A 13,573-nucleotide genomic window follows, 5' to 3' on the forward strand; every position below is an offset into this window, starting at 1 on the left:
GAGGCTCACAGGAGAGTGGCAGGAGGCTCACAGCAGAGAGGCAGGAGGCTCACAGCAGAGAGGCAGGAGGCTCACAGCAGAGAGGCAGGAGGCTCACAGCAGAGAGGCAGGAGGCTCACAGCAGGAAGCTCACAGCAGGGAGGCATGAGACTAAGGGCTGGAGGTTTCCCACCCCTGATCTATCTGAAGCAAGACAGGGGCAGGATCAGCAGGCCTGCGGTCGGGGGGGGCCTGTGGTCGGCGGGTCTGTGGTCGGCGGGTCTGCGGTCGGAGGGCCAGCGGGTCTACGGGCTTGCGGCCGGCGGGTCTGTGGTCGGTGGACCTGTGGTCGGCGGGCTTGCGGTCTCCGATCGGCAGGTCTGCGGTCGTGGGGGCCTGCAGGCTTGCGGGTGGCGGGTCTGAGGTCAGCGGACCTGCGGTTGGCGGGCTTGAGGCCGGCGGGTCTGCAGTCAGCGGGGCCTGTGGTCGGTGGGTCTGCGATCGGCGGGTCTGCGGGCTTGCGGCCGGCGGGTCTGCGGTTGGCGGGTCTGCGGTCCGGCAGTCGGCGGGTCTGCGGTTGGCGGGTCTGTGGGCGGCCCCAGGCAGAGCTTAGCGGGCCCCCCTCGGGCTGTGATCAGTGGGCGGGCCTCCCCACCACCTCACCCCCCCGACGATCATCTTCAGCTTACAGCGCTTACCTGTCACATTGACTTCGCCTGCAATTTAGCCGTGTGTGCAGTGGCAGAAACGACACGGCCGGGCCCATCTGCTGCGCCTGTGACTGGGGCCCCGTGAAGAGAAGGGGTCCGTCCTGCCTGGGGCTTAACAAACCCAAGTAATTACCCCGGGCCTGACCGGGCCCGCTCTTTTCACGGGACCCGGTACAACAGGTGCAGTAGTAATGCCCTGATGGCGACCCTGCACGGTGCACAACATAATCAAGAAGTTTACAACTCCTAGCACTGTAGCTAATCTTCCTGGATGTGGACAGGAGAGAAAAATTGATGAAAGATTGCAATGCAGGGTAGTCTGTATGGTGGATAAGCAGTCCCAATCAAGTTCCAAAGAAATTCAACCTGTGCTGCAAGTGTGGCGCCCCTGAGGCTTCCGTCGCCACAGAGACATTGCACCCCAGTCAGAGGTGTGATGTCCCATCCTGGGTAAGAAAAGGGGTACATGCCAGTTCACAGGTAAAACTGCACTACACCCATTGCTAGGCACACACTGGGACAAGGGACAGTGGCAGCAACCCTCCCATGCTGCATGCTGGGAGGGGTCGTAAGACCCATCCATGCTCCCATAGGGTGGTAGCTTAGCAACCGGGGGGTGGGGAGAGCCAGCCGAGTGTAGATCAGAGAGGAAGGTCAGAGTTTCAGTTTACCTCAGAGAGTGAGAGAGTGAGGAGCCAGCATGTAGCTGTGAAAGAGAAAGGAGCTCTGTGAGTTCAGAGTGTCCGCAACAGAGAAAGAAAGCAACAGAGAAGGAGAGAAACAGAGAGTAGAAGAAGAGCTCTAGTCAGGCAGGAGCTAAAGAAAGAAGAAAGTGACGCTTCCTGGTGAAGACCCTGGGACTCGGAGGGTCCAGGTGACACCAAGCAGGGAACAAAGGGATTCTAGGGCCACAGATAGCTTCAGAGCTGGTGGCCAGTGAAGTCAGCTGAGAAAGGACACAATTAGAGGGGTGCACTGGCATCAACCCCCAGATCTACCCGGGATCGGCGGAGGTCCCTGACGGTGGTCCCAGCAGTCCAAAGGCTCCTGCAGGCCTTGACAAGAACTGTGAGTAAAGACCTTGAAACTGCACCCCTGGTGTTGCCTCAGTTATTTCTCTGCATAGACACTAATAAGCACCAACTGTGCCCCGGGGTATTGCTCCACCTGTGGGGAGCAGTACCATCATTGCTGCCATTCCATCACCCCGGAGGCCTCATACAGCAGCGGCGGCTTAATAGCTGCATACCACAGGTGGCGTCACAAACACAAACTTTATTCAAACCCTAAGTCACCAGCCATATTTAACTGACACCCACCAGGACCACGGAGCCGGGCCCCGCCATCACTGACTACCTCCGGACTAGTCCGGCCCGGCACCGGGTGTCCCATAGCCCTGGGGTGGGCGAGTCACAAGCTCAGGGTGCATCAGTGTCAGCATGAACTATCTGTCAATATTTGAATGAAATGAAATAATATGGCAGCAGGCTCAGGAGGACCCCTGTTGATACAGAGACATAAAAAGCTAGACTGCAGTTTGCCAAGATGTACATGTCTAAACTAAAATCCTTCTGGGAAAGAATCTTTGGGACAAATAAGACCAAAATAGAGTTTTTTGGTGAAGCACATTTTAAGATGGCTGCCATTCATGTAGTCAATAGGAGGTATGTGTCCCAGAGGTTGTTATCTTCTGTGATGTAAGCCCAGGAGCAAGCTCTAGTACATGTAGTACTTAGAGAATTTATGAGTACTTATCATATAAGGCCAGGTTTTATGAGCATCTGGAGAAATGGGCAGGTCTGGCTGGTCACATACCTCCACCCTTGGGTGTGGTACATAATATAAAATGGAGACCAGTAGTGTCACATGGCGTCTGTGTATGGAGGTTGCTACACCTACAGAGAGAAAGTCTGTGCAAAGTAGGGCTTCTTATCTTGAGTGGGTGAGCCCGCAGTGAAACGCACTTCTTATATTTTTATTTTGTATCTTTATTCCGGGAAGGCTTGTTTTATGTTTTTTTTTTATGGAGCAGTTTATGGTATCTGCAAATAAACCAGCTGGACTGTTTAAATAGAAATCATTCCTATCTTTACTTCAACCAGCAGCTGAGTGAGTATCATCGTCACAAAATCATTCTACATGCTAATGGAGCCGACTAGCCAGGGGAACTAAAGCCCAGGGGACTAGTCCCCGCGCTCATTAGCATAAGATAAAAGATCTTTTCAAATACTTTTCTAAAGATCTCTTTATCTATGCTAGTTTATACAGGGAAGGTTAGGCAGAGATTACAATATGTACCCTGAACTACTTGTGGTTCCGGCTGCATATTGCACCTGACAGGTTCCCTTTAAATATTATGTGATTAACCAAACAAAAAATGAGTGATAAGCCCAACACCAACAAATAAAAACTCTAAAATGGTATGCACTTCCCAAAACAATTGCAAATAAAACATCAACCTAAAACAATATTGTGTAAGTAAGTATCATGTAAATACACATGCTCTTCAATCGTTGTTTGAAATTGACTACAGAATGTCTTTGAAACATCCAGATGTGTGCCTGGGTGCATGCTGTGGGGCGGTGAGGCCTGGAGCCTTGGGGGCTTCGCCTTGCAGCATGGGTGCTGTAAGGCACCAGGTCACCTGCCCTGCAGACGCTTTGTCACAGTGGTTAGTGCACAGTGCCGCACTACAAGGTTTAGAATAGGGATCCACTCAAGAGGTTCGCCGTGACGTGGCAGTGGGCTTAATACAATCTTATCAGAATGGTAACAAAGAACCTCATGTTCTATTTAATTTTTTGCCTAACGGCTTTAGATCATTGTATTTTTTGGGATGTGCGATCCATGTCTTTTTCTTCATAGTGTGTTGCACCTGACAGGTTCCCTTTAAATATTATGTGATTAACCAAACAAAAAATGAGTGATAAGCCCAACACCAACAAATAAAAACTTTAAAATGGAATGCACTTCACAAAACAATTGCAAATAAAACATCAACCTAAAACAAAATTGTATCATTGAAATATAATATACTAGTACTACCTGCTAATAGCATATTTAAGCTGTGTGTTATTTACAGAATTTTGTGTTATGTTCATATTTTATTCACAATTGCTTAGCAAAGTACATTTAAAGTGTTGGGTTTGTCACTTAGATTTTAGTCCGGCTCATTTTCTCTGGTAGGTTATACACATGCTCTTCAATCGTTTGAAATTGGCTACGGAATGTCTTTGAAACATCCAGATGTGTGCCTGGGTGCATGCTGAACCTGCTACATACGCAGTCTCCATAAGAACTTAGATGTACACAAGTCCACCATGCCTGAAAACATTTGAGCACACTCAGAATGAATATATGTGATGGTCAAAGACTGTGTAAATTGCAATGTTTCAAAAATGGATAATGTATAGCTAGCAATTTACCAATAGAAACATAAATAGAAATATTAAACTATTACCGCATTGTGTAATTTGTGTTTACGCAACTGTTAACTTGAAGGGTATGAGATGATACCAGAGGTCAAGGCAAACTTACCATTGGTGCAACCTGTGGAGCCACATAGAGGGCTAAAGGAGGTAAGGGGGGGTCCACTTCCTCTTCCAAAGGTTACATTATGATGTGGTATTGGACTGCAAAGGGCCGATATATTATTCTGGCACAAGGCCCTCAAATTTCCGTGTCCCACTTGTATTGCGACACCAAATTTTGAAATTGTTGACGCAACAAAACCCAGCACTGATTCTCAGCCATATCAATCACTGTAGAAGGTGAAGCTAGCCAGTGAACGTGTCAGCTGGAGGATGCCCCAGACCTTGCAGAGTTTTGCATAGAACCACACATTTTCATGCAGTAGATGATATATAATAAAAAGCAATGTATAAATAACTGGACAATTTATTACAAATGGTTATATTTGGTAGTCCTTGGTGTACATGGTGTACTTGGATTTTATTGGCTACGCCTATGCTGGGAAGGATACAGAAAGGAATGTTTGACTCATTTTAACAAAATATAGGAACCCGCAGGACTTCCAGATTCACTGAGCAGCCTTTTACTGTACTGTCAATAAACTTCACATAGCTAACACATGAAAGTTGTTTATGTGGCACCCGCCCCGCAAGTGAAAGATGGATTGTAACACCCACAGTTAGAATCCTAAATTACAGGTTGTGACTCCACATTATGACTATATCTTTATACAAATATTTCCTTTTAATGTCTTCCTACCCCAAGCCATATCATTATATTAAAATTTCTCTAAACTGCCATACTATTACAGCAGAGTGATAATATGGACAAAAGAGTTAGTCGAGCCCTACAATGTAAACTATATGGTTATGTAAAGTGCAATGTGTTGTGCCTATTGCTAAATGTGAATATTGATATGTTATGCCGCTAACTGGGTTCAAGTTTCAGATAGAATAGAGCGGAACTGTTACCAAAGATGCCACCTAGTGGTTGGCCTAAGATAACAGCAGGATGGAAAAGAAAAAGTTAAAAGGGTAGTGACAGATGTGGGAAAGAGGTTGGTTGGGAGGTCTCGAGAGGAGCCAGTCTCAGGCTTAGGCTGCTTTCACACATCAGCTTTTTTGCATCAGGCACAATCCGGCCCAAAAACCTATGCAACGGGTGCGGCGAAAAAAACAGATCCGTTGCATAAGTTTTTCCATGCGGCCCATCCGTTTTTTGACGGATGCGGCTTGATACTGAGCATGCGCAGTTCAAAAAACCGCATCCGGCGTCCATAGGCTTGCACTGTAAATCACGCCGCATCGTGCTGGATCCGGCGCGATGCGTTTTTTTCGCCGTCCAAAAAAATGTGCCAGGCAACGTTCCATCCGGTCGCCGCATGGCCTAAATATGGCGCATCCGTCAAAAAACGGATGCAACGCAAGGCCAGGCGGCACAATATGGCGTTAATGCAAGTCTATGCGGAAAAAACTCAACCGGCGGCAAAAAAAAACAGTTGCGTTTTTCTGCAAAGCAGACTTAGAGAGTCCGGCTAAAGAGCTGTCAGAGCCCAGAACTGGATGATGGTGAATGGAGTCAGGGGGAAGGAGACACAGGAGCTTGAGCATTAGATCCAAGATAACGGTGCGGGACAGGTTGAGAGGGAGTACCCCACACTAATAGGAAGGAAGCAAAGGAAGGCCATGTCTGTCATAAAGGTGTGAAGAAGAAAGTGAACTTTCTGTTTGGCTAAGTGAGCTTTGGTGTCGCGTGTGTTACTCAATGTTTATGACGAGGACTACCAGCGGATTGGAGGGACACCATCCAGAAGAAACCAGTAAGTACTGTTCAACTCACCTGAACTCCCATGAGCACCCAGAGTCTCCTTAGCAAAGGAGTGTGGTGCCCGGGTGGACCGGTACTTTCCTTCAAGTAGCGCTGCAATCAAGGTTGTTTCACACATAACTCAATAACGAAAGCTCAAGGGAAGACGCCTAAGAGTAAAGGACTTTTGGCTGGGAAAACAAAGATGGCAGGACATGGCCTGAGACAGAAAGCGAGCCTCACCCATCGTGGGTGGTACAGAGGAAAAATAGCGTGAAGCTGGACCCTGTGTGCTCGAAAGCCGTGGATTAAGAAACGCCCTGTGTTCCGTGGTGCACACCTCCGGTGGGTGTACTGGAGAGAACCTGCCCCTTCCCAGGAAGCTGATGGGGAACGGGCAGTGGCTCTGAAGAAACGGGTGGAGGAGCTAAAGGAGGTCAACCCTGGAGGGTGCGGCATTGAAGATGGAGACTTCCACAATAACACTGATTGCTCCCATATTTGAAGCAGATGCAGAGGAAGGTTGCATTTCAAGTAAGATGAGGGAAGAAAACCGACTGCATTATGCCTGAGGCACCAGTGTTGGGAGAAGGGTCCGCTGCAGAACTGGCCATAAGTGAGAGGGAAGAACTGCAGGCTCAGGTGCAGCGATTGGTGGGTGACCTGGTGTGTCACAGTCTCTCCTGAAGGCTGATGGGCCCAGAACAAATGATACACCTAAGCAGAATCCCTCAGAAACGAATATAACCAGCAATGAAATGCAAATGTGAAGGTAAAATTAGAATTAAGTACTTGGGCAGGAAGTGACAAAACTGTGGCTGAACAGGGAAGGAGTCAGACCACAGAGCAGAAGGTTACCTGGTAAAATCCCGAGGCATGACAACTTCGGGCTAAGGCCCTGTGCGCACTGGAAAACGGAATTTTCTTAAGAAAATTCCGCAGGGTCTGAAAGATTACCGCACCCGCGGTAAAAAACGCGGCAAACTGCACCCGATAACCGCATGCGGTTTGCTGCAGTTTTACCGCGGTATTGTTCGCGGTATTGCTGCGGTTTTTCCGCGTGCGGGTTGGTACATGTGTTTTAATGCATTCAATGCAATAAAGCACATTGAATAAAAAAAGTTCCTTCTGAGGTAGATAGATAATAGATAGATAGAGGGATAGATAGATAGCTAATAGATAGATAGATAGATAGAGAACAGATCACTGCATTTCTCCCAAGCGGTAATGTGTTGTTCACATTACCGGCCGTGGGAAATAACCTGTAATTACCTCTCTGTAGTCTGTCTGGTTGCGAGGCTGCATTCAGTATAGTGTCAGTCGCGGCTGGATGCAAGCATCGCAGGACGTGGATTACGCCGGAGCTGTGTGTTTCGGGGGTAATTAAAAGGGTGAAAGAGGGGCTTTTTTGTGTTTTATTTAAAATAAAGGATTTTTCGGTGTGTCTGTTTTTTCACTTTACTTACGGGTTGATCATGTCAGCTGTCACATAGACGCTGCCATGATTAAGCCTGGACTTAAATGGCAGTGATCCGTTGCCATTTAACTCGTTATTACCTGGATTGCCACCGCATCACGGCATCTGGAAGAGCCGGGGACACTCCGGGACTGCCGCATAATGGATGCGACAGTCCTGGGGCAGCTGCGGCTGATATTCTCGGCTGCGGGAGGAGTAGAGGAGTACGTTCGGGTGTCCGTCTGCAGAAACGTATATGTGAAGAAAATGGCACAAAACAGAGCACACGCTAACGCAGTGCAGTCCATAACAGTGAATGGCCCTGTCGGGCGCATGCGCCCGGAGCACGCTTTGCAGAGTGGGGAGGGGCGGTCCGGACGGATGCCTCGACAGGACCTGTGGACGTAGGGAAAAATGCAATGTGAAAGGGGCCTTAAAAATGAACATTTTATTTATGGTAAAGCTAATTTGTCCGATTACTTTTGGAACCCTGAAATGAGGAGGCTTTGTAGAAAAATGGTTGCAATTCCTAAAACTTTCTCAGGATATTTTTGTCCAACCACTTTAATTAAACCTTTTAAAATCTTCACTTCAATTGCATCCATCAACCATAACTACAACCCTCATCATCCTCCCCAGGGCCCGCTCCATCTGTGGGGAGCAGAAACAACTTAGGTGCTACAACCATCCGCCTCGGAGGACAGCAACAGCAGAGGCGGATAATCCCTGGCCGCGTACCGCAGGTGGCGTCACGAGACAAACCTCCATCATGATCCCCCCCCTTTATTGTACACCTCAGGGCCACGAAGCCGGGTAGGGCCACTAGTGACATCCCAGAAGCTTACACCATCAATTTAGTGCGCATGATCGGAAGTCCTGGGTACTCTGGATCATGCGCACTGGGCAACCATCCTCCACCAGCCGCCATGAACAGTGAGGTATGTGCGCGTCGCTGCGTATTCATTAGCATGTTAGTATGCCCACAGGGGCGTGCTACCATGCTATGTTGGCCGAATAGCTAAGGGGAGAAAAGCCCTTGTGACTAGTCCCCTCACTCATTAGCATAAGATAAAAGATCTTTAGAAATACTTTTTCTAAAGATCCCTTTATCTATGCTAGTGTATACAGGGACGGTTAGGCAGGGATTAGCAATATGCATCCTGAACAGGGGACCCTGACATGTTCCCTTTAATTTCTATTATTATCCGTGTGTCCGAACCTGAACAGTTACACGGACTCCGGAGAAGTCTGGGTTCGGGGACTGTGCACGGACACTAGGTGACCCGTACGGACCCCAAACTTTACAGTTCGGTGTTACCCTTCAATATTTGTGACTTTTCAAAGCAATTTCTGCCAGAATTCTGCCATATTTCTCCTCTGCCCACTTACAGCCTCTGTGTTATATCCCAGAAAAAGCAGAAAATAAGGTGGGAAATATTATTAATGGCAAGATGTCATGGTCTGCAGCGCGCTACAGTCAGGGGCATTTTCAATACACGTCTATGAGGACAAGTCTTATGTTTTCTGGCTGAAAAATCCACAACTGCTTATGCTTTAACAATAAAATAAAGAAAGCTCCAAAATCCGAATAAAATAAGCTGTGACCACGTCCGAAGACTTCAAAGGCTCCAGAAAAAAAACGCACGATAAGTAACAAACGAGCCTGCTGAAAATGAGATCAAAGTGCTGCGGTATAAGATAAAATGCTGGGAGCCATCACTAGGAGGACCGGACCCGGCAGGAGAGACGGAATACTGGCCAGAACACAACCCTACAATGCAGCGGACAGAGCCATAGCCACAGCACACAGCCCTGCTGCGCCAGCCTGTCACTCTGCAGCTTAAGGAACTACAACTCCCAGCATGCCTTCATGGAAGCTCAGAATTGTCGCCACTGTTTCACAGTACAGCGCAAAAGCACATTAGCACGCATGCGCGCCTGTAGCCGCCGCCGACGGGGAGGACCCTGAGAGCCCCTCTATCCAGCGCCGCCACTCGATGGTCCTCTCTCCTGCAGGAAGTAGAAATGTGCGACCCCGGAAAGAAATGGAAAGCTGGGAAAGTAATAGAAGAGAGGCCTGGACGCTCCGCACCGCGGGAACGGCACAAGTTACACTGCTGAGGGTGAGGACTGGGTGCAGCCTGAAATAGAGGTGTCAGGAGGAGGCCATGCTCTGTAGTCAGCACTGTATATAGTCTATGGAGTTGTCAGGAGGAGGCCCTGCTCTGTAGTCAGTATTGTATATAGTGTATGGAGTTGTCAGGAGGAGGCTCTGCTCTGTAGTCAGTATTGTATATAGTCTATGGAGTTGTCAGGAGGAGGCTCTGCTCTGTAGTCAGCACTGTATATAGTCTATGGAGTTGTCAGGAGGAGGCCCTGCTCTGTAGTCAGTATTGTATATAGTGTATGGAGTTGTCAGGAGGAGGCTCTGCTCTGTAGTCAGTATTGTATATAGTCTATGGAGTTGTCAGGAGGAGGCCCTGCTCTGTAGTCAGCATTGTATATAGTGTATGGAGTTGTCAGGAGGAGGCTCTGCTCTGTAGTCAGCATTGTATATAGTCTATGGAGTTGTCAGGAGGAGGCCCTGCTCTGTAGTCAGTATTGTATATAGTCTATGGAGTTGTCAGGAGGAGGCCCTGCTCTGTAGTCAGCACTGTATATAGTCTATGGAGTTGTCAGGAGGAGGCCCTGCTCTGTAGTCAGCATTGTATATAGTGTATGGAGTTGTCAGGAGGAGGCCCTGCTCTGTAGTCAGCATTGTATATAGTGTATGGAGTTGTCAGGAGGAGGCCCTGCTCTGTAGTCAGCTTTGTATATAGTCTATGGAGTTGTCAGGAGGAGGCCCTGCTCTGTAGTCAGCTTTGTATATAGTCTATGGAGTTGTCAGGAGGAGGCCCTGCTCTGTAGTCAGCTTTGTATATAGTCTATGGAGTTGTCAGGAGGAGGCCCTGCTCTGTAGTCAGCTTTGTATATAGTGTATGGAGTTGTCAGGAGGAGGCCCTGCTCTGTAGTCAGCACTGTATATAGTGTATGGAGTTGTCAGGGGGAGGCCCTGCTCTGTAGTCAGTATTGTATATAGTCTATGGAGTTGTCAGGAGGAGGCCCTGCTCTGTAGTCAGCTTTGTATATAGTCTATGGAGTTGTCAGGAGAAGGCCCTGCTCTGTAGTCAGCACTGTATATAGTCTATGGAGTTGTCAGGAGGAGGCCCTGCTCTGTAGTCAGCACTGTATATAGTCTATGGAGTTGTCAGGAGGAGGCTCTGCTCTGTAGTCAGCACTGTATATAGTGTATGGAGTTGTCAGGAGGGGGCCCTGCTCTGTAGTCAGCATTGTATATAGTGTATGGAGTTGTCAGGAGGAGGCTCTGCTCTGTAGTCAGCATTGTGTATAGTCTATGGAGTTGTCAGGAGGGGGCCCTGCTCTGTAGTCAGCACTGTATATAGTGTATGGAGTTGTCAGGAGGAGGCCCTGCTCTGTAGTCAGCACTGTATATAGTGTATGGAGTTGTCAGGAGGAGGCCCTGCTCTGTAGTCAGTATTGTATATAGTCTATGGAGTTGTCAGGAGGAGGCCCTGCTCTGTAGTCAGCTTTGTATATAGTGTATGGAGTTGTCAGGAGGAGGCCCTGCTCTGTAGTCAGCATTGTATATAGTGTATGGAGTTGTCAGGAGGAGGCCCTGCTCTGTAGTCAGCACTGTATATAGTGTATGGAGTTGTCAGGAGGAGGCCCTGCTCTGTAGTCAGCATTGTATATAGTGTATGGAGTTGTCAGGAGGAGGCCCTGCTCTGTAGTCAGCACTGTATATAGTGTATGGAGTTGTCAGGAGGAGGCCCTGCTCTGTAGTCAGCACTGTATATAGTGTATGGAGTTGTCAGGAGGAGGCCCTGCTCTGTAGTCAGTATTGATCTGCTAACAACTCCTGCGTGCTGGGTTCCAGTGCAGAGCAGATTAGAGTGGAGTGGGGGGGGGGAGAGAGGAGGACTTGTTTCTCATGTTTTATTTAAAGCGCCATTCCAGTTTTTTTTTTTTTTTTTTTTTTTTTTTATATATATACTTTATAATGCAGCGCTGGAGTTCCCTAACCCCATCTTATTCTCACCTCTATCACCACTGCTTTGGTCAGTTTCGGGTGATTTGTGATCTGCTGGTAGCTCCAGTGTTTCGTGGAACACGCCGGTAGTCACTCGTTCTGGTCTTGTTCTGGCTCTCATAGACTTGCACTTACTGTACAGCTTGTGATGTACGGTGACTTCTGGCCAGGTAGATGCTACATGCATAAAATGGTGGTGTGGTACCCGAGCAGCATCAGTAAAAGGTGAAGATGCTGGAAGGTGAGTATATGACAAGGGGCCAAAGGACGTACATTTAAAGCACCACTCCAGCAGTGAAAAAAACCAACTGCTGCCATGTTGTTTTAATATAAATTGTTATACCGGTATGTTGTATAATCATTAAAAATAGTTACAACATTGATGTGCTATAAGCTTATTAGGAGTCTGTCACCAGGTGATTGTTACCCCGTCCGAGAGCAACATGATGTAGGGAAAGAGATGTGCGTAATGTGGAGGGTATCTGTGTTACCGCCAGTTCTAATGCTCCATTTATATGGGCTAACTCAGCACATTATATGGCTACCATTTGATGGTATGAAAATCATTCAGTATTCGTTTCCTGTTGTAAAATTATGGCAACAGAATGATGGCTAATAGGATTCTTCTGTACTCATAACAGTATTATGCTAAGTATATTGCTGAAAGACAGGAGCGCAATAGGGTCTTACCCAAGAAAAGAGGAATAGTGATCTAGAAAGGTGCTCACCTTGGGAGGTTGTGATAGACACAGCACTGATTAGTGGTTACTCCGAAACATGTAGACCTGAATAAATTACCAATAAGGATACACCAGCTTTGAATACTACAGCGCTGATATTACCGCTTTCTCCTCCTGTTTTTATGGTCTACTTTGGGACTGCTGCAGTCATACATGCCAATCAGTGGTTGTGACTATTACAACCTCCCAAGGTGAGCATTCAATTGTTTTTGGATTTTTTTTATTGTGTACACACTACTTTCGATCACGCTGTTGTTCCCCCAGTGTGAGCCATTGGAACGCTGCAAGTGTCTCGCAGTGAGCTGAGCACAGGATGCTCGCATGAGTGCTGTTCATACGTAAATATGATCTCCAAATCTGAACTCTAATTTTTTTTTTTTTTTTTTAAAAAAACAAAACTGTGTTTGGTACGATTATCAAACCTCGGGCTACTACTGCTCCGCTCTGCACGCTAGGTAGTGGCTGCGCAGGGCTATTACTGCTCCACTCTGCACGCTGGGTAGTGGCTGCGCAGGGCTATTACTGCTCCACTCTGCACGCTGGATAGCGGCTGCGCAGGGCTATTACTGCTCCGCTCTGCACGCTGGGGAGTGGCTGCACAGGGCTATTACTGCTCCGCTCTGCACGCTGGGGAGTGGCTGCACAGGGCTATTACTGCTCCGCTCTGCACGCTGGGGAGTGGCTGCGCAGGGCTATTACTGATCCACTCTGCACGCTGGGTAGTGGCTGCGCAGGGCTATTACTGCTCCGCTCTGCACGCTGGATAGCGGCTGCGCAGGGCTATTACTGCTCCGCTCTGCACGCTGGATAGCGGCTGCGCAGGGCTATTACTGCTCCGCTCTGCACGCCGGGGAGTGGCTGCACAGGGCTATTACTGCTCCGCTCTGCACGCTGGATAGCGGCTGCGCAGGGCTATTACTGCTCCGCTCTGCACGCCGGGGAGAGGCTGCGCAGGGCTATTACTGCTCCGCTCTGCACGCCGGGGAGTGGCTGCGCAGGGCTATTACTGCTCCGCTCTGCACGCCGGGGAGTGGCTGCGCAGGGCTATTACTGCTCCGCTCTGCACGCCGGGGAGGGGCTGCGCAGGGCTATTACTGCTCCGCTCTGCACGCCTGGGAGTGGCTGCGCGGGGCTATTACTGCTCCGCTCTGCACGCCGGGGAGTGGCTGCGCAGGGCTATTACTGCTCCGCTCTGCACGCCGGGGAGTGGCTGCGCAGGGCTATTACTGCTCCGCTCTGCACGCCGGGGAGTGGCTGCGCAGGGCTATTACTGCTCCGCTCTGCACGCCGGGGAGTGGCTGCGCAGGGCTATTACTGCTCC

The 13,573-nt window shown here is 48.8% G+C and overlaps 1 protein-coding gene across 1 annotated transcript in view; it reads left to right on the forward strand.

The window, feature by feature from the left end:
* The first annotated feature begins 9,456 nt into the window (after nucleotides 1–9,456).
* ZDBF2 (zinc finger DBF-type containing 2) overlaps nucleotides 9,457–13,573 on the forward strand; it is a 100,486-nt gene continuing 96,369 nt past the window's right edge. The window contains exon 1 of the mRNA XM_075317710.1: nucleotides 9,457–9,545. The gene's annotated coding sequence lies outside the window, so the exon portion shown is untranslated. The remainder of the gene's footprint in view (nucleotides 9,546–13,573) is intronic.

Source organism: Anomaloglossus baeobatrachus, chromosome 7, assembly GCF_048569485.1.
Source record: "Anomaloglossus baeobatrachus isolate aAnoBae1 chromosome 7, aAnoBae1.hap1, whole genome shotgun sequence".
NCBI classification, from domain to species: domain Eukaryota; kingdom Metazoa; phylum Chordata; class Amphibia; order Anura; family Aromobatidae; genus Anomaloglossus; species Anomaloglossus baeobatrachus.